Raw genomic sequence first — 25,084 nt, 5'->3', positions numbered from 1 at the left:
TAGCTGTACTCCCTGAGGTGGAAGTACCTCTCTGTGGGATAACTAATATTGGTTAGAAAAAGTCCACCATTGTAGTTAACATGGAGCATCCCTCCAACCCTCCCAGAGAAACTTTAGTGCAGAAACCCTGCACTTCCTCACAACACTTAGGACAGCAGCCCTGCCCTAGTGTGGAGCTCATAGGACAGCATCCCGGCCCTGCTCCAACTAAAGAGAAACAGCATCCCTGTTCTCTCTTACAGCCATATGGACAAAGTTTTTGGCCAGCTATGGCTTTACTGAGACAGCATCCCTGTCTGGCATTCTCATCACTAGAAATAGTTGCAGTGGACAATTCCCACTGTTCTAAACTAAAACTTACTGACAGGAACTCTGAAAATATATCTTCACATTGTTGGTTAGCTAAAAAACTTCAAACAGGGTGGTTTACATCCCCACAGGGAAGTAACCATATAGTGGATGATAAAGGGAGTAACCAGTCTATTGCAGAGCTACTCTCCACTTATCACCACTTAGACAATAAAGACTCAACTGGCCAAGGTTAGCCTTATTGTCCTTTGTTTTTGGGGGGGGGGGGGTTGTGTGAGAAAGTAGCCTCTTTCTAGCCTTGTTACCCCCACTTTTGGCCTGTTTGTGAGTATATGTCAGGGTGTTTTCACTGTCTCACTGGGATCCTGCTAGCCAGGGCCCAGTGCTCATAGTGAAAGCCCTATGTTGTCAGTATGTTTGTTATGTGTCAGTGGGACCCTGCTAGCCAGGACCCCAGTGCTCATAAGTTTGTGGCCTATATGTATGTGTTCCCTGGGTGATGCCTAACTGTCTCACTGAGGCTCTGCTAACCAGAACCTCAGTGGTTATGCTCTCTCTGCTTTCCAAATTGTCACTAACAGGCTAGTGACCAATTTCACCAATTCACATTGGCATACTGGAACACCCATATAATTCCCTAGTATATAGTACTGAGGTACCAAGGGTATTGGGGTTCCAGGAGATCCCTATGGGCTGCAGCATTTCTTTTGCCACCCATAGGGAGATCTGACAATTCTTACACAGGCCTGCCAGTGCAGCCTGAGTGAAATAACATCCACGTTATTTCACAGCCATTTACCACTGCACTTAAGTAACTTATAAGTCACCTATATGTCTAACCTTCACCTGGTGAAGGTTGGGTGCAAAGTTACTTAGTGTGTGGGCACCCTGGCACTAGCCAAGGTGCCCCGACATTGTTCAGGGCAAATTCCCTGGACTTTGTGAGTGCGGGGACACCATTACACGCGTGCACTATACATAGGTCACTACCTATGTATAGCGTCACAATGGTAACTCCGAACATGGCCATATAACATGTCTAAGATCATGGAATTGTCACCCCAATGCCATTCTGGCATTGGGGAGACAATTCCATGATCCCCCGGGTCTCTAGCACAGAACCCGGGTACTGCCAAACTGCTTTTCCGGGGTCTCCACTGCAGCTGCTGCTGCTGCTGCTGCCAACCCCTCAGACAGGTTTCTGCCCTCCTGGGGTCCAGGCAGCCCTGGCCCAGGAAGGCAGAACAAAGGATTTCCTCTGAGAGAGGGTGTGACACCCTCTCCCTTTGGAAATAGGTGTGATGGCTGGGGAGGAGTAGCCTCCCCCAGCCTCTGGAAATGCTTTGATGGACACAGATGCTGCCCATCTCTGCATAAGTCAGTCTACACCGGTTTAGGGATCCCCCAGCCCTGCTCTGGCGCGAAACTGGACAAAGGAAAGGGGAGTGACCACTCCCCTGACGTGCACCTCCCAGGGGAGGTGCCCAGAGCTCCTCCAGTGTGCCTCAGACCTCTGCCATCTTGGATTCAGAGGTGTTGCTGGCACACTGGTCTGCTCTGAGGGGCCAGTGCCAGCAGGTGACGTCAGAGACTCCTTCTGATAGGCTCTTACCTCTCTTAGTAGCCAATCCTCCTTCCTAGGTAGCCAAACCTCCTTTTCTGGCTATTTAGGGTCTCTGCTTTGGGGAATTCTTCAGATAATGAATGCAAGAGCTCACCAGAGTTCCTCTGCATCTCCCTCTTCACCTTCTGACAAAGGATCGACCGCTGACTGCTCAGGACGCCTGCAAAACCGCAACAAAGTAGCCAGACGACTACTAGCAACCTTGTATCGCTTCATCCTGCCGGCTTTCTCGACTATTTCCAGGTGGTGCATGCTCTGGGGGTAGCCTGCCTCCTTTCTGCACCAGGAGCTCTGAAGAAATCTCCAGTGGGTCGACGGAATCATCCCCCTGCAACCACAGGCAACAAAAGACTGCATCACTGGTCCTCTGGGTCCCCTAGCAGCATGACAAGCATGATCCCTGCAACTCAGCAACTCTGTCCAAGTGACTCCCACAGTCCACTGACTCTTCAGTCCAAGTTTGGTGGAGGTAAGTCCTTGCCTCCCCACACTAGACTGCATTGCTGGGTACTGCATGATTTGCAGCTGCCCTGGCTCCTGTGCACTCTTCCAGGATTTCCTTCATGCACAGCCAAGCCTGGGTCCCCGACACTCTAACCTGCAGTGCACAACCTTCTGAGTTGTCCTCTGGCGTCGTGGGACTCCCTTTTCTGACTTCGGGTGGACTCCGGTTTACTCCTCTTCTAAGTGCCTGATCCGGTACTTCTGCGGGTGCTGCCTGCTTCTGTGAGGGCTCCCTGACTTGCTGGGCACCCTCTCTGTCTCCTCATCCAAGTGGCGACATCCTGGTCCCTCCTGGGCCACAGCAGCATCCAAAAACCCTAATCGCGACCCTTGCAGCTAGCAAGGCTTGTTTGCGGTCTTTCTGCGTGGGAACACCTCTGCAAGCTTCTTCACGACGTGGGACATCCATCCTCCAAAGGGTAAGTTCCTAGTCCTCTTCGTTCTTGTAAAACACCAAGCTTCTTCCATCCGGTGGCAGCTTCCGTGCACCCTCCGCTGGCATTTCCTAGGCTCCTGCCCACTCTCGACACTGTCGCGACTCTTGGACTTGTTCCCCTTGTCTTACAGGTACTCAGGTCCGGAAATCCACTGTTGTTGCATTGCTGGTGTTTTACTTGCAGAATCCCCCTATCACGACTTCTGTGCTCTCTGGGGGTTGTAGGTGCACGTTACACCTACCTTACAGGGTCTTGGGGTGGGCTATTTTTCTAACCCTCACTGTTTTCTTACAGTCCCAGCAACCCTCTACAAGCTCACATAGGTTTGGGGTCCATTCGTGATTCGCATTCCACTTTTGGAGTATATGGTTTGTGTTGCCCCTATACCTATGCACTACTATTGAAATCTATTGTAACTTTACCCTGCTTGCATTACTTCCTTTTGCTATTACTGCATAATTTTGGTATTGTGTACATATATATTGTGTATATTTCTCATCCTCATACTGAGGGTACTCACTGAGATACTTTTGGCATATTGTCATAAGAATAAAGTACCTTTATTTTTAGTATATCTGTGTATTGTGTTTTTTTTAATGATTGTGCATATGACACCAGTGGTATAGTAGGAGCTTTACATGTCTCCTAGTTCAGCCTAAGCTGCTTTGTCATAGCTACCTTCTATCAGCCTTAGCTACTAGAAACACCTCTTCTACACTAATAAGGGATAACTGGACCTGGCACAAGGTGTAACTACCTCTGGTACCCACTACAAGCCAGGCCAGCCTCCTACAATACCCCACCCCCAAGACCCTGAAAAGTAGGAGTAAAGTTATCCTACTACCCCAGAAAGACCGTACAGTTGAGATAGTGGATTCTGCAAAGACAAAAACTGACTGCAAAGCACTGAAGATGGATTCCTGGACCTGAGGGCCTGCAAAGGAAGGGGACCAAGTCCAAGAGTCACACAAGTGTCCAGGGAGGGCAGGAGCCCACTAAATCCCAGATGAAGGTGCAAAAGGGCTGCCTCCGGGTGGATGAAGCCAAAGATTCTGCAAAAACGGAAGGTGCCAGGAACTTCTCCTTTGCTCAGAAGATGTCCCACGGCGTGCTGGAGGATGCAGAGTTGTTTCCACGCAGAAAGACCGCAAACAAGCCTTGCTAGCTGCAAGAGTCGCAGTTGAGGATTTTGGATGCTGCCAGGGCCCAGGAAGGACCAGGAGGTCGCCCCATGGAGGAGGAGACAGAGGGGGTGCTCAGCAACAGAGAGAGCCCACGCAGAATCAGGCAGCACCCGCAGAAGCACCTGAACAGATGTTCAGAAGATCTGAGCACGGCGGTCATCTCAGCACAACAAAAGAGAGTCCCATGAAGTCCAACTCAGCGAGTTGGGCAATGCAGGACGGAGTGTTGGGGACCTGGGCTTTGCTGTGCACAAAGGAAGTATTGCAAAAGTGCACAGAAGCCCTAGCAGCTGCAGTTCACAGGATTACTGCCTGGCGTGGGGAGGCAAGGACTTATCTCCACCAAATTTGGACAGAAGGGCCACTGGACTGTCGGGGACACTTGGTCCAGCTCCTGTGTCCCAGAAGACCAGTGATGCAGAAGTTTGGTGCCTGCGTTAGCAGGGGGAAGATTCCGTCGAACCACGGGAGATTTCTTCTTGGCTTCCAGTGCAGGGTGAAGGCAGACAGCCCTCCGAGCATGCACCACCAGGAAACAGTTGAGAAAGCTGACAGGATTAGGCACTACAATGTTGCTGGTAGTCTTCTTGCTACTTTGTTGCGGTTTTGCAGGCGTCCTGGAGCAGTCAGCGGTCGATCCTTGGCAGACGTCGAAGAGAGAAGTGCAGAGGAACTCTGGTGAGCTCTTGCATTCGTTATCTGAAGAGAAACCCACAGAAGAGACCCTAAATAGCCCTCAGAGGAGGATTGGCTACCTAACCAGGTAAGAGCTTATCAGGAGGGGTCTCTGACATCACCTGCTGGCACTGGCCACTCAGAGGTCTCCATTGTGCCCTCACACCTCTGCATTCAAGATGTCAGAGCTCTGGGACACTGGAGGAGCTCTGGGCACCACCCCTGGGGTGGTGACAGACAAGGGAGTGGTCACTCCTCTTTCCTTTGTCCAGTTTCACACCAGAGCAGGGGCTGGGGGCTCCCTGAACCGGTGTAGATTGGCTTATGCAAGGAGGGCACCATCTGTGCCCTTCAAAGCTTTTCCAGAGGCTGGGGGAGGTACTCCTCTCCAGCCCTTAACACCTATTTCCAAAGGGAGAGGGTGTAACACCCTCTCTCAGAGGAAATCCTTTGTTCTGCCTTCCTGGGACTAGGCTGTCTGAGGGTTGGCAGCAGCTGTAGCTGCAGAGAAAACCGCAGCGAGCTAGTTTGGCAGTACCCATGGTCCACGCTGGAGCCCCGGGGATGTATGGAATTGTCCCATTGGGGTGACAATTCCATGATCCTAGACATGTTACCATTGTGAAGCTACACATAGGTATTGACCTATATGTAGTTCACACGTGTAATGATGTCCCCGCACTCACAAAGTCAGGGGGATTTGCCCTGAACAATGTGGGGGCACCTTGGCTGGTGCCAGGGTGCCCTCACACTAAGTAACTTTGCACCTAACCTTCACCAAGTGAGGGTTAGACATATAGGTGACTTATAAGTTACTTAAGTGCAGTGTAAAATGGCTGCGAAATAACGTGGACGTTATTTCACTCAGGTTGCAGTGGCAGTCCTGTGTAAGAATTGTCAGATCTCCCTATGGGTGGCAAAAGAAATGCTGCAGCCCATAGGGATCTCCTGGAACCCCAATACCCTGGGTACCTAGGTACCATATACTAGGGAATTATAAGGGTGTTCCAGTGTGCCAATCAGAATTGGTAAAATTAGTCACTAGCCTGCAGTGACAGTTTTAAAAGCAGAGAGAGCATAAACACTGAGGTTCTGGTTAGCAGAGCCTCAGTGATACAGTTAGGCACCACACAGGGAACACATACAGGGCACACTTTATGAGCACTGGGGTCCTGGCAAGCAGGATCCCAGTGACACAGGCAAAAACAAACATACATATAATTAAAAAATGGGGGTAACATGCCAGGCAAGATGGTACTTTCCTACAATTACTGTATGAGTTATTGCACCAATACTTTACACATTGCCTTCTAAGTTAAGCCTAACTGCTCAGTGCTAAACTACCAGAGGGTTGGCACAGGATAATTTGGATTGTAAGTGATTTACCCTTGTCGTAGTTGGACTCTTGCTCTAGGCAAGCCTGCTGGTTTAAGGATGACAGTACTTATGTCTGTAGGCAAGTATGCCAGTCCTACAACAAATTGCCACTGTCGTCCCAACCCGTCCGGCTCACAAGCAGTACCTCACCAAAAACCCAAAACAGTAAAAGGTGATTTGTGGCAGCCTTTACGCATGGACTCAAGAGTATGACTTCTCAGGGAGAGTTGTGGTTAAACTGAGATTACCCTTTTCTCACATTAACAACATGTCTCAACCACACACAGGCAATGAAGAAGCTGCAGTAGAGTTTCAATAGATTTTATTTTAGTAAAACTGCAATCTGCGATAAGTTGCATGGGCTGCAATGATTAGGATAATGAACAGTGCAAGTAACAGAATGGTAAAGACAAGAGTCATTAATACAAAGACCCCCCTTGCAATATCATGAAATAACATGAAGTGTGAAATATGTCCTGATACCCTATCATGATAGGTCAACCTCCTACCTAAAGCAGAGCTGGGATATTAAACCTAATCTGCCAATGCCATGTCCATGAGAAGAGCCCCCAACCCTTGTTACCTTGGATGAGGTCTCTAGCTCAGACTCCGTAGGAACACGAAGACTGGGTCAGTGTCAAGGCAACTTGCAGCATCGATAGCAGCCATGGCATCTGGTCGTAATCCCTCCGACTATCTGTCTAAAGTGTGGTGCATTTATACAGAACAGCTTGGACCCCTGACGTAGGTTTGTTCCCAAACAATAGATAACAAGACATGCCTGGGACGGTGATCTATATAAACAATTCCCTCAAAAGTGTGAAGAGGGAAAGTACCTAATGTGAATACCTACAGTTTGTTTATCTTTGTCGCTTGATCTTGACGCCTTAGCGCAGTGGCACTGATAACACAAACTAACACAAAGGCCTAACTCAAAACGTAGCCATCTTAAAAGATTTCATTAAATAAATGCGCTAAAACAGAGCAAGCTAAGTACGGTAAAAGTCACTGGGTGACCGGGGCACGAGACTGAAAGCTACAGGCTAAGCTAACTCCTGTATCCCATTAAAAAAAACTAGGATTCACTACACCATGACTAGGATTGTGGTCCCTATTTGGACAAAGGTGTATACCTCTGCCAACTAGAGACCCCGTTTCTAACATTGGTGATCAGCGATGAGATAGGACTTGTGTTTGTGCAGTTAGCATACAATAGCTACGTGTATACTACCTACCCAGAGTTAAAGGTCAATTTGATTTTTTCTCTTTTTGTTGCAATTTTTCCTGCTTGCCATTTTAACCTAATCCTAAATCATTATGGGGGTCATTACAACATTGGCGGTAAAAGCCGCTTACCACCGTGCAGAAGACCGCCAACATACCGCCGCAGCCGCGGAAATCCACCACAGCTATTATAACCCACAGCTCGGAATCAGCCAAAATTCTGACACCCACACAAGTCTGCCACACCAAAGGTCAGTGATAAACTGGCGATAACAAAACCTCCACCATCACGCCAACAGAAATACGCCCACACTATCACGACACACGAATCCACATGGTGGTCTTTCAACCGCGGTATTCCATTGGCGGTACACACCTCCGCGCTCAAAGTACACACAGATTTACAAAACACAACCACATTGGACAATTCGAAATACACACACCTGATACACATACACACACCACTCCCACACACCCAATACAATATAAAACACACACCAACATCACCCATAAACCCCCTACGAACACAATTACAGAGAGAAGGCCAGAGAGAGACACCACAAACAACTACCAAGCATCCACAGGCACACAATACCATCACCCACAGAACTTCCACGCACCTCACACAACACACCACTAAATATCACCACACTTATCACTACACACACCACCCCACACATCACCCACACCACCCCATGGCACGGCAAAGACACCCCAGGTTCTCAGAGGAGGAGTTCAGGGTCATGGTGGAGGAAATCATCTGGGTAGAGCCACAGCTATTCGGAGCACAGGTGCAGCACACCTCCATAGCTAGGAAGATGGCGCTATGGCGCAGAATAGTGGACAGGGTCAATGCAGTGGGACAGCACCCAAGAACTCGGAATGACATCAGGAAGAGGTGGAACGACCTACGGGAGAAGGTGCGTTCCGTGGTCTCAAGACACCACAATGCGGTTCAGCGGACTGGCGGCGGACACCCACCTACTCCCCCACAACTAACAACATGGGAGGAGCAGGTCTTGGCGATTCTGCATCCTGAGGGCCTCGCAGGAGTAGATGGAGGAATGGACTCTGGTAAGCCAAATCTTAACTATTACATCCCCCACCCTACTTGCATGCCATCACATACCCCCACCCTCACCCCCAACACTCGAACTCCTCACAAATGTCCCACTATCACAACCCACCCATCCCAACACCAAGCCCTGCATGCAACACCAAAGCATGGACACCCATCACCAAAGCATGGCCACTGCACATACCCATACACCCCCTAAACTACCATCACACAAGATCCCACACAGGAATGCAAGCACTGGGGTACACGGTCACCCACCTATTGCACACCATGGCACACACAGATGTAATAAACATCCTTTTATACCCCTGCAGGACCCCTACCCAACGTCACCGGACAGGAGGGTCCACACATGTCCACACCACCAACAGAAGACGCCCACAGTGATGACAGCAGCTCTGTCCAACTGGATCTATATGACCAGCCCGGCCCATCGGGGACCTCAGGACAGTGGGTTCCCCTCACACAGTCACAGGCCACTACAGAGCTTCCCCCTTCTGGAAACACCAGCACAGCACCCACCCAGCGGGCCCATACCTCTGTCCCCAGGACACGTCAATCAGCAGTGTGTCCACCAATACAGGGAACCCAGGCTAACCCACCACCCCAACAACAGGGACCTGGGGCAGTGGTAGTGGGCACACAGTCCAGGGGACGGAGGCCCAGGAACACAGGGGAACTGGGAGGGCTGCTGTGCGACAGGGGGAGGGCAGGCCAAGGGATACCCCTCTCCACGAGGCCCTCTCCAACATCATGGGAGCCTACCACCACTCCCAGGAGACGATGGCAACAGTACTGGCCAAGTTTCAGGAGACCCAGCGCCTGCAGGAGGAACAGTATTTGGGCTTCAGGGAGGAACTCAGAGCCATCAATTCCACCCTGGGCACCATCGTAGGGGTGCTGAAGGAAGGCCTCAACACCAGGAGGGACACTGTGGCACAACAAGGGGCCCCTGACACTAGCATGGACGATGAACTGCCCACCACCTCCGCTGGCGCTAGTGGACAGGAGGAACCGCCATAGGACCACCACACCAGCACCCCACCCTCTGCAGAGGGAGAACCACCCGCAAACGGTCCCTGAGATCCAGGGCAAAGACAGAGAACGATGCCAAGGCACCCGCCAAAAAATGAGGCCACCCTGAATGTCATATTTCTGTCCCCCTTTGTCACCCTGTCCATACTCAAACTGCCCCAGCTCCACTTCCTATGCCCATTTGGGCAATGCACCTGTGCGACTAATAGACTGGACTCTGCCATGGACATCCCTCCACCATCACCCCTCACCATTTTACAACCCCCTCCAATATTGAGCACTTAAATAAACACCCTTGAAGCACAAAACAATCTGGAGTCAGTCTGTGATTTCGAAATAGTGTATTAGCAATTACAGTGCCAAAATGCTCTTTCAATTGTAATGTCAACATACCTATGTCACACAGCTCTAGTCCATGAGGAAACAAAGCAGATGTCACACTGTGGGACACACATCTGTGAAATCGTAAGGGAAAGTGACAACTCAGTGACCATACACTGGGTGAAAACGACAGACAGTAGAGAGGTAGTAGTGTTAAAGTACATGTAGTAGGCAGGTTTGTATTCTTACCTGTGTCTCACTGGAAATATTGCAGGATCACCAAGTTCCTGTTGTCGATGTCCTCTTCTTCTGCTTCCTCGTCTTCACTGTCCACAGGCTCCACAGCTGCAAAAACACCACCATCTGGACCATCCTCCTGCAGAAAAGGCACCTGTCGTCGCAAAGCTAAGTTGTGAAGCATACAGCAGGCCACGATGATCTGGCACACCTTCTTTGGTGAGTAGAATAGGGATCCACCTGTCATACGGAGGCACCTGAACCTGGCCTTCAGGAGGCCGAAGGTCCGCTCTATTATCTGCCGAGTTCGCCCATGGGCCTCATTATAGCGTTCCTCTGCCCTTGTCCTTGGATTCCTCACTGGGGTCAGTAGCCATGACAGGATGGGGTAACCAGAGTCACCTGCAAATGGTGAGGGACAACTGTTAGACACACACTAACCTGTAGGGATATCCCCAGACCCAGACAACCATTCCCACTGACTTGCTTCCAGGTGCTCAACTAATAGCCACACACGGTGCCCCTGAAGTTGACCCATCACATAAGGGATGCTGCTATTCCACAGGATGTAAGTGTCATGCACTGAGCCAGGGAACTTGGCATTAACATGGGAGATGTACTGGTCTGCCAAACACACCATCTGCACATTCATGGAATGATAACTCTTCCAGTTTCTGTACACCCCTTCACTCCTGCGGTGGGGGTACCAAAGCCACATGGGTCCAATCAATGGCACCTATGATGTTGCGGATATGTCCCAGGGCATAGAAGTCTCCTTTCACTGTAGGCAAATCCTCCACCTGAGGGAAAACGATGTAGCTCTGCATGTGTTTCAGCAGGGCAGACAACACTCTGGACAACACGTTGGAAAACATAGGCTGGGACATCCCTGATGCTATGGCCACTGTTGTTTGAAATGACCCACTTGCAAGGAAATGGAGTACTGACAGCACCTGCACTTGAGGGGGGATTCCTTTGGGATGGCGGATAGCTGACCTCAGGTCTGGCTCCAGCTGGGCACACAGTTCCAGGATTGTGGCACGGTCAGTCCTGTAGGTGATGATCACATGTCTTTCCTCCATTGTCCACAGGTCCACCAGCGGTCTGTACACCGGAGGATGCAGCCATCTCCTCACATGTCCCAGCAGACGGTGCCTAAGAAGGACAACAGCGAGCACAGAGTCAACCAACTCAGAGGTACGTACACACAGCTTACACAGAACACAAATCATAATCCGAAATTTGGCCTGTATGAGTGTTGAGGCAAGGCCTAGGTATGTGTGACGCAGTTAAAAATTAATCCATGTGGGCCCCTGAAATGGCGGCTGCCTGACCTGTAAAGTGGGACAATGGGATGTGAGGTAACTGCGCTGGCGTACACCGTCGCGGTAGGCGGTCAAAGACCGTGGCGCAATGCTCTATTGGTTAACATTGGACCCCATGGGTCCCAGGAGCCAATGACTATGTACGCCGGCGGTGACGGTACGCACCACCGCGGACGTGACTGCCATTTTCTATCACTTCAATCACTCGATACCTGATCTTCGACAGGAGAGGACCTACACTGCAAGTGCTGCTGTGACCTCGGTCTGGAAGAGACAATGGCTTGTGCATCTGGGGAAAGGGCCCCTGCCTTCACATCGGAGGAGTTGGAGAAACTCGTGGATGGGGTCCTCCCCCAGTACACGCTACTCTACGGTCCTCCAGACAAACAGGTAAAAACACTGGGAGCATGCTGTATGGGCTATGCCTTTGTGGAGTGGGGTGGATGAAAGATGGGGGGGGGAGATTGAGGCATGCATGAAACGACAGTGAGTGCATGTGCATCATGACAAGGGTAGGGGAGTTGGGGGCCAATGACTGTGATGATGCATTTGATAATAACTTTTCTTTTCCCCCTGTAGAATTCATGAAGGTCAGCGCCCACCAGAAAAAAGATATTTGGCGTGCCATCGCCAAGGACGTCCGGACCCTGGGGGTCTACCACAGACGGAGCACCCACTGCCGTAAGAGATGGGAGGACATTCGCCGCTGGAGCAAGAAGACGGCGGAGGCCCAGCTGGGGATGGCCTTCCAACGTGGGAGGGGTGCCCGTCGCACCATGACCCCCCTGATGTTCAGGATCCTGGCGGTGGCATACCCGGAGTTGGTTGGGCGCTTGAGGGCATCACAGCAGCCACAAGGGGGTGAGTACACTCTCATTCTGCTGATTTTGCGTGCAGTGGAGATGTCTGGGTGGGGGAGGTAGGCTGTGGGTTTCCCTAGGCCAGGGCGAGTGTGCTAGTTAGGTCCCCATGTTCTGGCAGACCCTGTGGTACCTCACCCCACCTGTGTACAGTGCCAAGCAAACCTAGTCAGGCTCCTGTGTCATCCATGTGTGCAGATGTCGTCCATAGCATTGTAGGCCATGTCCCAGGGATTGAACAGTGGACCTCAAGTGCGCGGCGTAGTGAAGGGGGCTTCTGTGTCTGTCGTGTCCGCCAACGGTAGCGGTAATGCATGCACTCAACATGTCTTTCTTCTGTCGCCCCGCCCTTTTTGTGGTCTCCCTGTTCTTGTGTGCATTAGCATCATCAGGCGGAGGACAGTGGCACCGGAGCAGGAGGGAGCTGCAACCCACATGGCCCTGCAGGGCGACACTACGGACTCTGAGTTCACCAGTGGGACGGAGAGTGAGGGGAGCTCCACGGCGGGGACAGGAGCTGACACCAGTGACACGGACTCGTCCTCTGATGGGAGCTCCCTTGTAGTGGCAGCAACATCTGTGCCCCCCACATCTACAGGTACAGCTGCCACCCCCCCTACCAGCACCGCCCTCCCAGCAGCCCCTCAGCCTTTGCCCTGTGCCCGCTCACCCAGGAGGGTAGGCATCACCTTCACCCCAGGCACCTCAGCCCCTGCCCCAGTCCCCCCTGCTGCCCTCAGTGAGGAGGCCATTGACCTCCTCAGGTCCCTCACTGTTGGGCAGTCAGTCTACCATTTTGAATGCCATCCAGGGTGTAGAAAGGCAGTTGCAACAAACAAATGCATTCCCGGAGGGCATTCATTCTGGTCAGGCGGCCCTTCAGCCAGCTTTTCAGACTCTGGTCTCAGCACTGATGGCAGCCATTGTCCCTGTGTCTAGCCTCCCCCCTCCAACTTCCTCCACCCAGACCCAATCCCCTGTACCTCAGCCTATCCCAAGCGCACCTTCAGACCAGCATGCACACACGTCAACACACGCATGGACAAGGGAAGCTCTGGCAAACATAAGCACCACACATCCCACCGGCAGTCATGAAAGTATCACACACACATGCAGACACAGCAACATGAACTGCCTTCATTGTGTCCCCCTCCTCCTCGTCTCCCTCCTCCCGCCCAGTCTCGTCTACACTCACACCTGCATGCACTTCATCTACAGCCACTACTTCCATCACCAGCACACCCACCACCACACCCCGCTGACATGCAGTCACCACCCCCACTGCCATTCACACGTCCCCTGTGTCCTCTCCCAGTGTGTCTGTGACGCCACCTCCCAATATACACAAACGCAGGCACACACCCACCCAACAGCCATCCACCTCATGACAGCCTCCAGCGCATGAACCTTCACCCAAAGTCACCAAACGAACACCTCCTATAATCACAACCTCTTCCTCCACTCCCAAACCCCCTCCAGCTACCCGTCCCAGTGTTCCCAAGAAACTTTTCCTGTCCAACCTTGAACTATTTCCCACACCTCCCCCACCCCGTTCGTCTCCTAGGGCCCGACTCTCCAGGTCCCAACCTAGCACCTTAGCCACAACATCTCCGGGACCAGTGGTGCCTGTAGTCACCAGAATCTGGAGTGCACCGGCCACCAGGGCAGCCAGTGTTGCACGGAGCCACAGCACGGACAGTCCCCCACCTGTCAAGCATCAAAAGTTGGCCAGTGCCCGGTGGGAGAGGGAGAAGACTCCAGCCACCAAAGCCGCTCCCAGGGGTACAGGTGGGAGTGTGGAGTCAGCTGCGACACCTTCCAAGGTGGGGAAGGGCCACAAGAAAGTCAGCAAGTCTGGGAAGAGCAGCACGGTGGAGAAGACCGCCATCATCCCCGCTGCCCAGGAGGCCACCGCCACCAGCCCAGCTGCCCAGGAGGCCACCGCCAGCACCAGCCCAGCTGCCCAGTAGGCCACCGCCATCATCCCCGCTGCCCAGGAGGCAACCGCCACCAGCCCAGCTGCCCAGGAGGCCTCTGCCAGCACCAGCCCCGCTGGGCTAGACATGACCGCCAGCACCAGCCCCGCTGGGCCAGACAGGAACGCCAGCACCAGCCCCGCTGGGCCAGACAGGACCGCCAGCAGCTGAGTCACTGCAAAGGACCCCGCCGCCACAAGCACTGCTGAACAGGGCACCACCGCCACAAGCACCGCTGAACAGGGCACCACAGCTACTAGCACCGCTGAACAGGGCACCGCCACCACAAGCACCGCTAAACAGGGCACCGCCGCCACAAGTACCACTGAACAGGGCATCGCCGCCACAAGCACCGCTGAACAGGGCACCGCCGCCACAAGGACCGCTGGCCCATGAGCGCCAAGGGCACTGACGCTACTGAGTCCGTCACAAGCAGGATGAAGCACTCTGGGCACAAAGCCCCCTCCAGAACCAGTGGAGAAAGGCATCCACTACCTCAGTCCTTGACAGGATGAAGCACTCTGGGCACCAAGCCCCCTCCAGAACCAGTGGAGAAAGGCATCCACTACCTCAGTCCTTGGCAGGATGAAGCACTTTGGACACAAAGCCCCCTCCAGAACCAGTGGAGAAAGGCATCCACTACCTCTGTCCTTGGCAGGATGAAGCACTCTTGGCACAAAGCCTCCCCCAGAACCAGTGGAGAAAGGCATCCACTTGAGAGACTGTGGCTTTGCACTCCCCAGGATGGAACAGTGGGCAAACCACCCACTGTAGAGACTTGAGAGACTGTGGCTTTGCACTCCCCAGGATAAAGCAGTGGGCAAACCACCCACTTGAGAGACTTGAGAGACTCTGGCTTTGCACTCCCCAGGATAAAGCAGTGGGCAAACCACCCACTGTAGAGACTTGAGAGACTGTGGCTTTGCACTCCCCAGGATAAAGCAGTGGGCAAACCACCCACTGTTATCTACTTAAGAGACTGTGGCTTTGCACTCTCCAGGATAAAGCAGTGAGCAAACCACCCACTGTAGAGACTTGTGAGACTGTGGCTTTGCACTCCCCAGGATTGATCAGTGGGCAAACCACCCACTGTAGAGACTTGAGAGACTGTGGCTTTGCACTCCCCAGGATAAAGTAGTGGGCAACCCACCCACTGTAGAGACTTGAGAGACTGGGGCTTTGCACTCCCCAGGATGGAACGATGGGCATGTGGACCCTTCGTGGATTTGGCGTCGTGCACTCAACTTGCTGAGGTGCCCCCCCTTTCCCTTCCCCCTGAGGTGCCTGTTTTCTTGCTATCTGATGCCCCTGCAGTGTTCTCTCCGTCATGTTCGGGGATTGAGTGTGGGCCTCGCCCATACCGTGTGGGACCAGTGTTCCACAGACTTCAATGGAGCACTACCTGGACTACCGTTCTTGGTGTATATTTTGTTTATAGTGTATATATATATATATATTTGCAAACTGGATTTTAATATATAACAATGGTTACACTCATTTTCTTTGGTCTTTGCATTCTTCCGGGGGGGGTTGCGGGGTGTAACTGTAATGTATCAATATGTATTAGTGTGTGTGTTGTCATGGGTGAGGGTGGGGGTGGGGGTGTTGCGTATTGCGTGTGTGTGTCCCTGTTTTTTCCCTTGCCCCCCCCCTGTGTCGTAGGTGCAGTACTCACCGTGGTCTTCCCCGCCGGGGTTGGTGCTCCTGGTAGAGGAGCAAGAAGATAAGGTCTGGCAGGATCTGCAGCTCTGATTCCATGGCGTCCTGGTTCCTCGTGGGGTGTGTAGAGGTGAGCGTTTTCCCTTCAAAGTCCTGTTTCCGCCGTGTTTTTGTCCGCGGTGAATCCGCCCCGGAAAAGGTGGCGGATTGGTAGGTTGTGATAATGTGGGCGGTACATTGTCCTCCGCCTGTCTGTTGGCGGTGACCGCCATGCTGTTTGTTTGTACAGCCGTGGCGGTCGGAGTGTTAAAGTGGCTGTCTTTGTTGGCGGTTTCCGCCAGGGTCATGATTGCATTTTTTTTTTGTTTCCGCCGGCCTGTTTGCGATTTTACCGCCGCTTTAACACCGACCGCCAGGGTTGTAATGACCACCTATATCTCTGGCTGGGTCTAAAGAAGGAGCAGGAGAGTTCAACCTAACCAAGCTGGAGACATACACTGTGAACCAGCTGAAAGGGTTCTGCAAGGGGATGGGAGTACCTACCCGGGGCGCCTCCAAAAAGGAGGAGTACCAAAAGGCGTTGAGGACCTGGGCAGTAGCCCATTCACAAGAGAATGATGTTGTGGAAATGCAAGAGGAGTGCTCTCCAGAGGATTTGCCAACAACAGTGGGGGTTGACACCCCTGGATTTGTGCCCCCTGAAAAAGCAGGGAGCAGTGTCTCAAATATCAAGGCCTGACCGCAGAGGAAATGAGGGAAGAGAGATAATTTCAACTGCAGTTGGCAAGGTTAAAAATTGAATCTCAACAGGAGAAGAGGAGAGCAGAAAGAGAAGCCAAACAAGCTGAAGCTGACAGGGCTTTGGCTGAGAGGAAACTTCTTTTGGCTCATGAACTGAGTCTCAAAGAGCTAGACATCAGGTCTAGGCAGCATGAGTCCAGCAGTGATGGTGGCAGCATACATACAGGACCTGCTGGAGACAAAAAGGTTTGTATGCCCAAAGATGTGGTGCCAGGTTATGTGGTAGGAGATGACATTGACAAATGATTTGATGCCTATGAACAATGGTGGCGGGAGGGGGCAGGCTTGTGGAAACATGTGCCAATAATTGGGATGGACACACTTCTCACATTAGCACCAGAGGACCGTAACACATACTCGCTCATGAAGGACATTTGAATTGCCAAGTTTGGTCTGACCCCTGAAAAGTATCGCCAGAAATTCAGGGACAGCACCAAACTCTCCACACAAACCTGGGTTGACTTTTTGGATTTTTCTAGCAAGGCACTGAATGGGTGGGTGCGGGCAGCAAAGTAAATGATTACATAGGGTTATATAATTTGTTTCTGAGAGAGCATATGCTCAGTATTTTCTTTACAGAGTTGCACCAGCACTTGGTAGATAGTAATCTTACTGATCCCAGGAGGCTTGCTGAGGAGGCAGACCTACAGGCTAGCACCAGAACTTCCAAAAAGGTATCTGGCGGGGACACCCACAAAGGTGGTCAGGGTCCTCAACAGAAGAAAGAGGGGGGAGAAAAACTTAAGAATAAGGAGATCTCAAAAAGCCCCCAAAATAATTCCTAAGGGAGTAGTGGTAATCAGTCCCAGTCTGATTCCAAAAGGAAAGGGTTCATTGACCATAAGACAGGGAGGTTTGTATCCCAATGCATAGAGTGCACTAAGTATGGTCACTCTAAGGGCAACTCCAAGTGTCCCAAGAGTGCACAGCCCCCCACTGGAGGGCAGACACCTGGGTTGGCTAGTGTAGCGCTCGGGGAGGAGGTAGTCCCAGTCAGTTTTGGGGAACAGATAGAGGTAACCCTAGTGCCCCTGGGGGATGCAGAGATGGTGCCAAAAGCCCACATGCCTGTGAATATTTCAAAGTATAGTCAGTGGGTCTCCATCAATGGGCAATGGGTGGAGGTTCTGCGTGACACAGGAGCCAGCATGACCACTATTAGGGGTCAGCTGGTGTCAGCAGAGCAGGTCCTCCCTAATACATTCCACCAAGTCATAGTCTCAGACAAGCGTGAGAGCCACTTACCGGTAGCTCTTGTTCCCTTTGAGTGGGGGGTCTCTGGTACCTTGAAAGTAGCTGTGAGTCCTGCCATGCCTGTAGATTGCTTGTTAGGCAACGACCTTGAACACACTACCTGGAAGGAGGTAGAGCTAAGGTCTCACTTGGAAATGTTGAGATTGCCTGAGTGGCTCTGCATGACCATACGGTCCATGACGGCCCGGGAGGGAAGTCAAGGGCATCTGGAGTCTGGAAGAATGGCACAGACAGCTGCCAAGGAGAGGGGCAAGGGGTGTGGGAAACCGGTCCCAGAAGTTCCCACGGTGGTTGGTGGGGTTCTCGAGGAGGAAGACCCTGAGCCAACTGGGGAAGACATTGCCGCCCTGGGTGACTTACCTGAGCTTGCTGTTCTTTCTGTTTGTCACTTCCTGTTTCTTGGTATATAAGCCCTTCAGTTCTTGTCTTTCTTGCGTTGCAAACCCTTCAGCTTGGTGGTGACCTCGCTCCTGTTTCTCCGTGTTTTCCAGTTCCTGTTGTTCTCTGCAAGAGACTATTCAATGTTTTCCTTTTTTTTCATTATTTTCTTTTTCCTCTTTTTCCTGTCTAAAGTTTTTTTTCCAAGTTTTGGGGTTTTTCCTCTGGGACTCCTTCTGGAGGGTACGGTCTGTCTTGGTGTTGTTCCAGTCAAACAGCACCGTTGCTACTAGAAGGGGTCACCCCTATCTTGCTCAGTCCAGAACCAGTAGAAGTCGGGCGCTGTTTCAAGTTCTTCAGCCAACGGTGGTAAGCGACGTGCCGACCGTGACACAGCTGACCCCGAACAACGCAGCCCGACTTCCTGAGAGGAACCGACGCAGCGCCTGCCATGAGGCAGAAGTTTCAATGCAACGCCCACCGGATCGACGCAGCTCCTGTGACTTCTCCCTGCATTCCCAGGATTTCTACGCAACATCCCCGGGTGTCCGAAAACCCCGCAAACCGAAGAGGATCCCAGTCTACGCCCCAAAAATCTACGCAAAGCCTGCCCTGCGTAAAAACTCAACGACACATTGTCTATGTGCGCCGGGAAAATCAACGCACACCTTCCCGTTTTCCAGCATCTCCTCCTCTACGGTCCCTTGCAGAGAATTTGAATGCAAACCAGGTACTTTGTGCTTGCAAGAGACACTTGTTGCTTTTTAAAGATTGAAGACACTTTATATATCATTTTTATACTGATATCTCAACGTATACTTATTGATTCTTGATTGCTTTGACCTGCATTTAACCAGATAAATATTATATATTTTTCTAAATACTGTGTGGTGTATTTTTGTGGTGTTTTTTTGTGGTGTTATACTGTGTTTTTGCATGATTTATTGCACAAATGCTTTACACATTGCCTTCTAAGTTAAGCCTGACTGCTCAGTGCCAAGCTACCAGAAGGTGGGCACAGGATAATTTGGATTGTCTGTGACTTACCCTGACTAGAGTGAGGGTCCTTGCTTGGACATGGGGTAACCTGACTGCCAACCAAAGACCCATTTCTAAGAACTGAAACCTGCGGTAAAATGCATGAGCTGCAATGATCAGCATAATAAATGGTGCAAGAAGCATAATTGTGAAGATGAGAGTAGTTAATACACCGTCTTGCAATAAACAAGAGATTTAAAAAACCCTAGAATCCTAGCATGGAGAACATAGGGGGTCATTACGAGCCTGGCGGCCGGCGGTATGTTGCCGGTAACACCGCCAACAGGCTGGCGGTGTTCCACCAGCAATTATGACCGTGGCGGAATTGCCACGGCCATACCGGCGGCCCCTCCACTTTCCCGCCAGGATTCCGCCTGGCAGTCATAATCCCCAGGGCAGCGCTGGCCTGGGGATTATGAGTCCCCGACCGCTGGCCTGTCCATGGCGGTACACACTGCCATGGAAAGGCCGGCGGTAAGGGGACTTGGGGTGCCCCTGGTGGCCCCTGCACTGCCCATGCACTTGGCCCAGGTATAGGCCGAATTTCGGGCAGTGAAATGTGCGACGGGTGCTACTGCACCCGCTGCACATCAGCATTGCCGCCGGCTCTATTACGAGCCGGCAGCAATGTTGATGTGACATTTCCGCTGGGCCAGCGGACAGTAACACTGTTAACGTCCGCTGGCCCAGCGGAAATGTCATAATAGGGAGACAGAAATACCGCCAGCAATGGCGGTTTTCTGTCTCCCACGGCCTCGGCGGTCTTTTGAAAAGACCGCCAAGGTCGTAATGACCCCCCTAATCTCTAACCTAATGAGTGCTAGGTGTGATAAACCTAATCTGCCAGTACCGTGTCCATGAGAAGCGCCCCCCAACCTTTGTTACCTTGGAATGAGGTCTCTAGATCAGACTCCGTGGGGACACAAATGCTGATTCTGCATCAAGGCGATGTGCAGCATAGATAGAGTTGATGGCATCTGGTAGGAATCCCTCTCATAACCTTGTCTGCGTGAGATGTATTTATACAGATCTTGTAGGACCCCTGGCACAGGTATGTTACCAAACTATAGATAGGGGGCCATCCTTGGGGCGGCAATTATGTAAACAATCCCTTCAAAAGTATATTATGTTCCTGTCACACATAAGTGGGAAAGGGACATGATGTAAATACCTACATATAGCACTCGACTTTGACGCTGATAGTGACACCTTCATAGAGTGGCACTGATAAGGTAAAATCAAAACATTTTACTAACTAAAAACTTGGCAGCCATTTTAAAAGAAATAATTAAATAAATAGGCTAAGACAGAACAGGCTAAATAGGTTAAAAGTCACTAGATGACGGGGGCTCTGGCCTGCAAGCCAGAAGTCTAAGCTAAACTCCTCATTACCATTAAAACTAAATAGGATCCATTATACCCTCCCCGTTGCCAGAATAAGGATGACGCCATAGTGATGTCGCCAGAGAAGGTGTATGAGTCCAAGCTAAAATGCTCTGAGCTGAAAACAAGCTAAACTCTTATTAAAAAGCTAGTTAAAACAGCAAAAAACATACAAAGAGATAAAATGTAGACCATGACAAGCATAGCAGGCCAAAGGTATTCTGATCACTAAGGCAATTTGGCATAACTTTTCAAACTTTGGAATAAAGCTAATGGTCAAATCAGTTTAACAGTAGTTGTGATCTTGAAGAATGTCTCCGAAGTCATGGAAAGGAAGTGCATCCAGGAATGATACCACATCGTCAGATATCAGATCGTTGACTGGATTGGCAGATGGATCCACAGAGCAGATGTACACAGCAGCCTCAAACGCAGGATCCCCAGCGGAGGCAGCACCATCCAAAGTGTCTGAAGGAGCCAGATAATTGATGAGTGGTGGCTCATAAGTGACCTCGCGAATTAGCCTCAGTCTCATGGGGGCACGACTGTGAATGAACCCTCATCAGGAACATTAGCAGCTCTTGGTCCACAGGAGGCACTGGTGGAACACACAAAACACACTGAAGGTAGACATTCAAAGAGGCACCAGGTGCAATGAAAGACTGGTTGCACGCAGCATAAGACTGGTCAGAATGACAGTGACAACCCATTCTCCAATTCTTCCAGCACCAGAGCACCAAAGAACTGCACCATGCGATTGCGGCACAGCTGGGCTGGTGGTAGTAGCTCCATCACTCCGCTTAAATGAGAAGGCACAACCTCTGTGTATTAGGAACAGCAGCAGCAGTGTTGCACCAATCAATGCCAAAGTCACAGGGAAGCCACCAAACACACTTGAAAAGAGTGAATGGATAGCTGATGGAATGACTTCGAAGACAGTTTGGAAGATGGAAACTAATCCAGACCCAACAGCCCTAAAGAAGTGCACAATCCCTGTAGTGCTTGAAGCGTTAAATATTCTGGAAACCAGATATCCAAAGTGCTGGGGAAGTTGGTATTTAATAGGGATTGTATCTCAGCTGATGATCTTGCTATCTGGAGATTTAGGGGGTGTGAGAAGCTGGCCTGGTTTGTAGTGGGTACCAGAGGTACTTACATCTTATACCAGGTCCAGTGATCCACCTTAGTGAAATGTAGTCAGTGTCTAGCAGCTTAGGCTGTCTTGAGGTAGCTGTAGCTGAGCAGCCAAGGCTGAACTAGGAGACATGCAAAGCTCTTGAAATACCACTGTAGTCACACAGTACTTACACACATGAAAGACAATACTCAGTGTTACCAAAAATAAAGGTAGTTTATTTTAGGGGCACAAGGCCAAAAATATCTTAGAGGCTATAACACCATAGGAGGTAAGCATTATACACAATAAATACACTAATAATCAAAACCAGGTAAGTAAACAAACATAGAATAGTGCAAACAGTGAAAAACACAATAGAATGTAATGGGCCTAGGGGGACCACAAACCATATACTAAAATAGTGGAATGCGAATGTCGAATTCCCACCCAGGCAAAAGTAGAGTGTAGAGGGGCACTGGAAGTGTTGGAAAACACCAAAGGTAAGTAAAGTACCCCACCACAGAGCCCAGGAAAGCAGGAGTAAAGCACAGCAAGTTTCCTCAGAACACACTAGAAGTCGTGGTAAAGGATATTGCAAGGACCAAGCAAGACTGCAAGAAACCAACGATGGATTCCTGGACCCGAAGACCTGTGGAGAGAGGAGACCAAGTCCAGAAGTTGGTGAAGAGTCCAGGAAGGACAGGAGCCCCTGCCAACCTGGATGAAGGTGCAAAAGTAGATTCCCCAGTTACAAGAAACGTACAGAAATGCACCAAAGAAGATAGCTGCTGGTTCCTGCTTGGTGCAAGAGATGTCCCACGTCGAGTCGTTGGAAGCAGGCAGTTTGCATTGCTGGATTTGTCCAACAAGCCTTGGTTCAAGCAAGTACGCATTTTGCGTCAGAGAGGTGCTGCCCTGGACCAGGAGGGACCTTTGGGTCTCAACACAGACTGAGGAGACAGACGGGGCTCTCAGCACTTTAGAGAGCCCTCAGAGGACCAGGCAGCACCCACAGGAGTCCCAGGACACGTGGACAAAGTAGTTGCAAAGTGCGGTCGTTGCAGCACTACATAAAAGGATCCCATGCCGCCGAAGAACAACTCAGGGAGCTGAGCATTGCAAGATAGAGTGCTGGGGACCTTGTGTGAGAAAGTAGCCTCTTTCTAGCCTTGTTACCCCCACTTTTGGCCTGTTTGTGAGTATATGTCAGGGTGTTTTCACTGTCTCACTGGAATACTGCTAGCCAGGGCCCATTGCTCATAGTGAAAACCCTATGTTGTAAGTGTGGTTGTTATGTGTCACTGGGATCCTTCTAGCCACGACCCCAGTGCTCATAAGTTTGTGACCTATATGTATGTGTTCCCTGTGTGATGCCTAACTGTCTCACTGAGGCTCTGCTAACCAGAACCTCAGTGGTTATGCTCTCCAAATTTGTCACTAACAGGCTAGGGACTAAATTTACCAATTTACATTGGCATACTGGTACACCCATACAATTCCCTAGTATATGGTACTGAGGTACCCAGGGTATTGGGGTTCCAGGAGGTCCCTATGGGCTGCAGCATTTCTTTTGCCACCCATAGGGAGATCTGACAACTCTTACACAGGCCTGCCAGTGAACCTGAGTGAAATAACGTCCATGTTATTTCACAGCCATTTACCACTGCACTTAAGTAACTTATAAGTCACCTATAAGTCTAACCTTCACCTGATGAAGGTTGGGTGCAAAGTTACTTAGTGTGAGGGTACCCTGGCACTAGCCAAGGTGCCCCCACATCGTCCAGGGCAAATTCCCCAGACTTTGTGAGTGCGGGGACACCATTACACGCGTGCACTATACATAGGTCACTACCTATGTATAGCGTCACAATGGTAACTCCGAACATGGCCATGTAACATGTCTAAGATCATGGAATTGTCACCCCAATGCCATTCTGGCATTAGGGGGACAATTCCATGATCCCCCGGGTCTCTAGCACAGAACCCGGGTCCTGCCAAACTGCCTTTCCGGGGTTTCCACTGCAGCTGCTGCTGCTGCCAACCCCTCAGACAGGTTTCTGCCCTCCTAGGGTCCAGGCAGCCCTGGCCCAGGAAGGCAGAAAAAGGATTTCCTCTGAGAGAGGGTGTAACACCCTCTCCCTTTGGAAATAGGTGTGAAGGCGGGGGAGGAGTAGCCTCCCCCAGCCTCTGGAAATGCTTTGATGGACACAGATGCTGCCCATCTCTGCATAAACCAGTTTACACAGGTTCAGGGATCCCCCAGCCCTGCTCTGGCGCGAAACTGGACAAAGGAAAGGGGAGTGACCACTCCCCTGACCTGCACCTCCCAGTGGAGGTGCCCAGAGCTCCTCCAGTGTGCCCCAGACCTCTGCCATCTTGGATTCAGAGGTGTTGCTGGCACGCTGGACTGCTCTGAGTGGCCAATGCCAGCAGGTGACGTCAGAGACTCCTTCTGATAGGCTCTTACCTCTCTTGGTAGCCAATCCTCCTTCCTAGGTAGCCAAACCTCCTTTTCTGTCTATTTAGGGTCTCTGCTTTGGGGAATTCTTCAGATAACAAATGCAAGAGCTCACCAGAGTTCCTCTGCATCTCCCTCTTCACCTTCTGCCAAAGGATCGACCGCTGACTGCTCAGGACGCCTGCAAAACCGCAACAAAGTCGCCAGATGACTACTAGCAACCTTGTATCGCTTCATCGTGCCGGCTTTCTCAACTGTTTCCAGGTGGTGTATGCTCTGGGGGTAGCCTGCCTCCTTCTTGCACCAGGAGCTCTGCAGAAATCTCCTGTGGGTCGACAGATTCTTCCCCCTGCAACCGCAGGCAAATAAAGACTACCTCACGGGTCCTCTGTGTCCCCTCTCAGCACGACGAGCGTGGTTCCTGAAACTCAGCAACTCTGTCCAAGTGACTCCCACAGTCCACTGACTCTTCAGTCCAAGTTTGGTGGAGGTAAGTCCTTGCCTCTTCACGCTAGACTGCATTGCTGGGTACCGCATGATTTGCAGCTGCCCGGCTCCTGTGCACTCTTCCAGGATTTCCTTCATGCACAGCCAAGCCTGGGTCCCCGACACTCTAACTGGCAGTGCACAACCTTCTTAGGTGTCCTCCGGCGTCGTGGGACTCCCTTTTGTGACTTTGGGTGGACTCCGGTTCACTCCTCTTCTAAGTGCATGTTCCGGTACTTCTGCGGGTGCTGCCTGCTTCTGTGAGGGCTCCCTGACTTGCTGGGTGCCCCCTCTGTCTCCTCATCCAAGTGGCGACATCCTTGTCCCTCCTGGGCCACAACAGC

The sequence above is a fragment of the Pleurodeles waltl genome, chromosome 8, assembly GCF_031143425.1.
Source record: "Pleurodeles waltl isolate 20211129_DDA chromosome 8, aPleWal1.hap1.20221129, whole genome shotgun sequence".
Lineage (NCBI taxonomy): Eukaryota > Metazoa > Chordata > Amphibia > Caudata > Salamandridae > Pleurodeles > Pleurodeles waltl.
The sequence above is the reverse complement of the archived record's forward strand: the minus strand, read 5'-3'. Positions refer to the sequence as shown.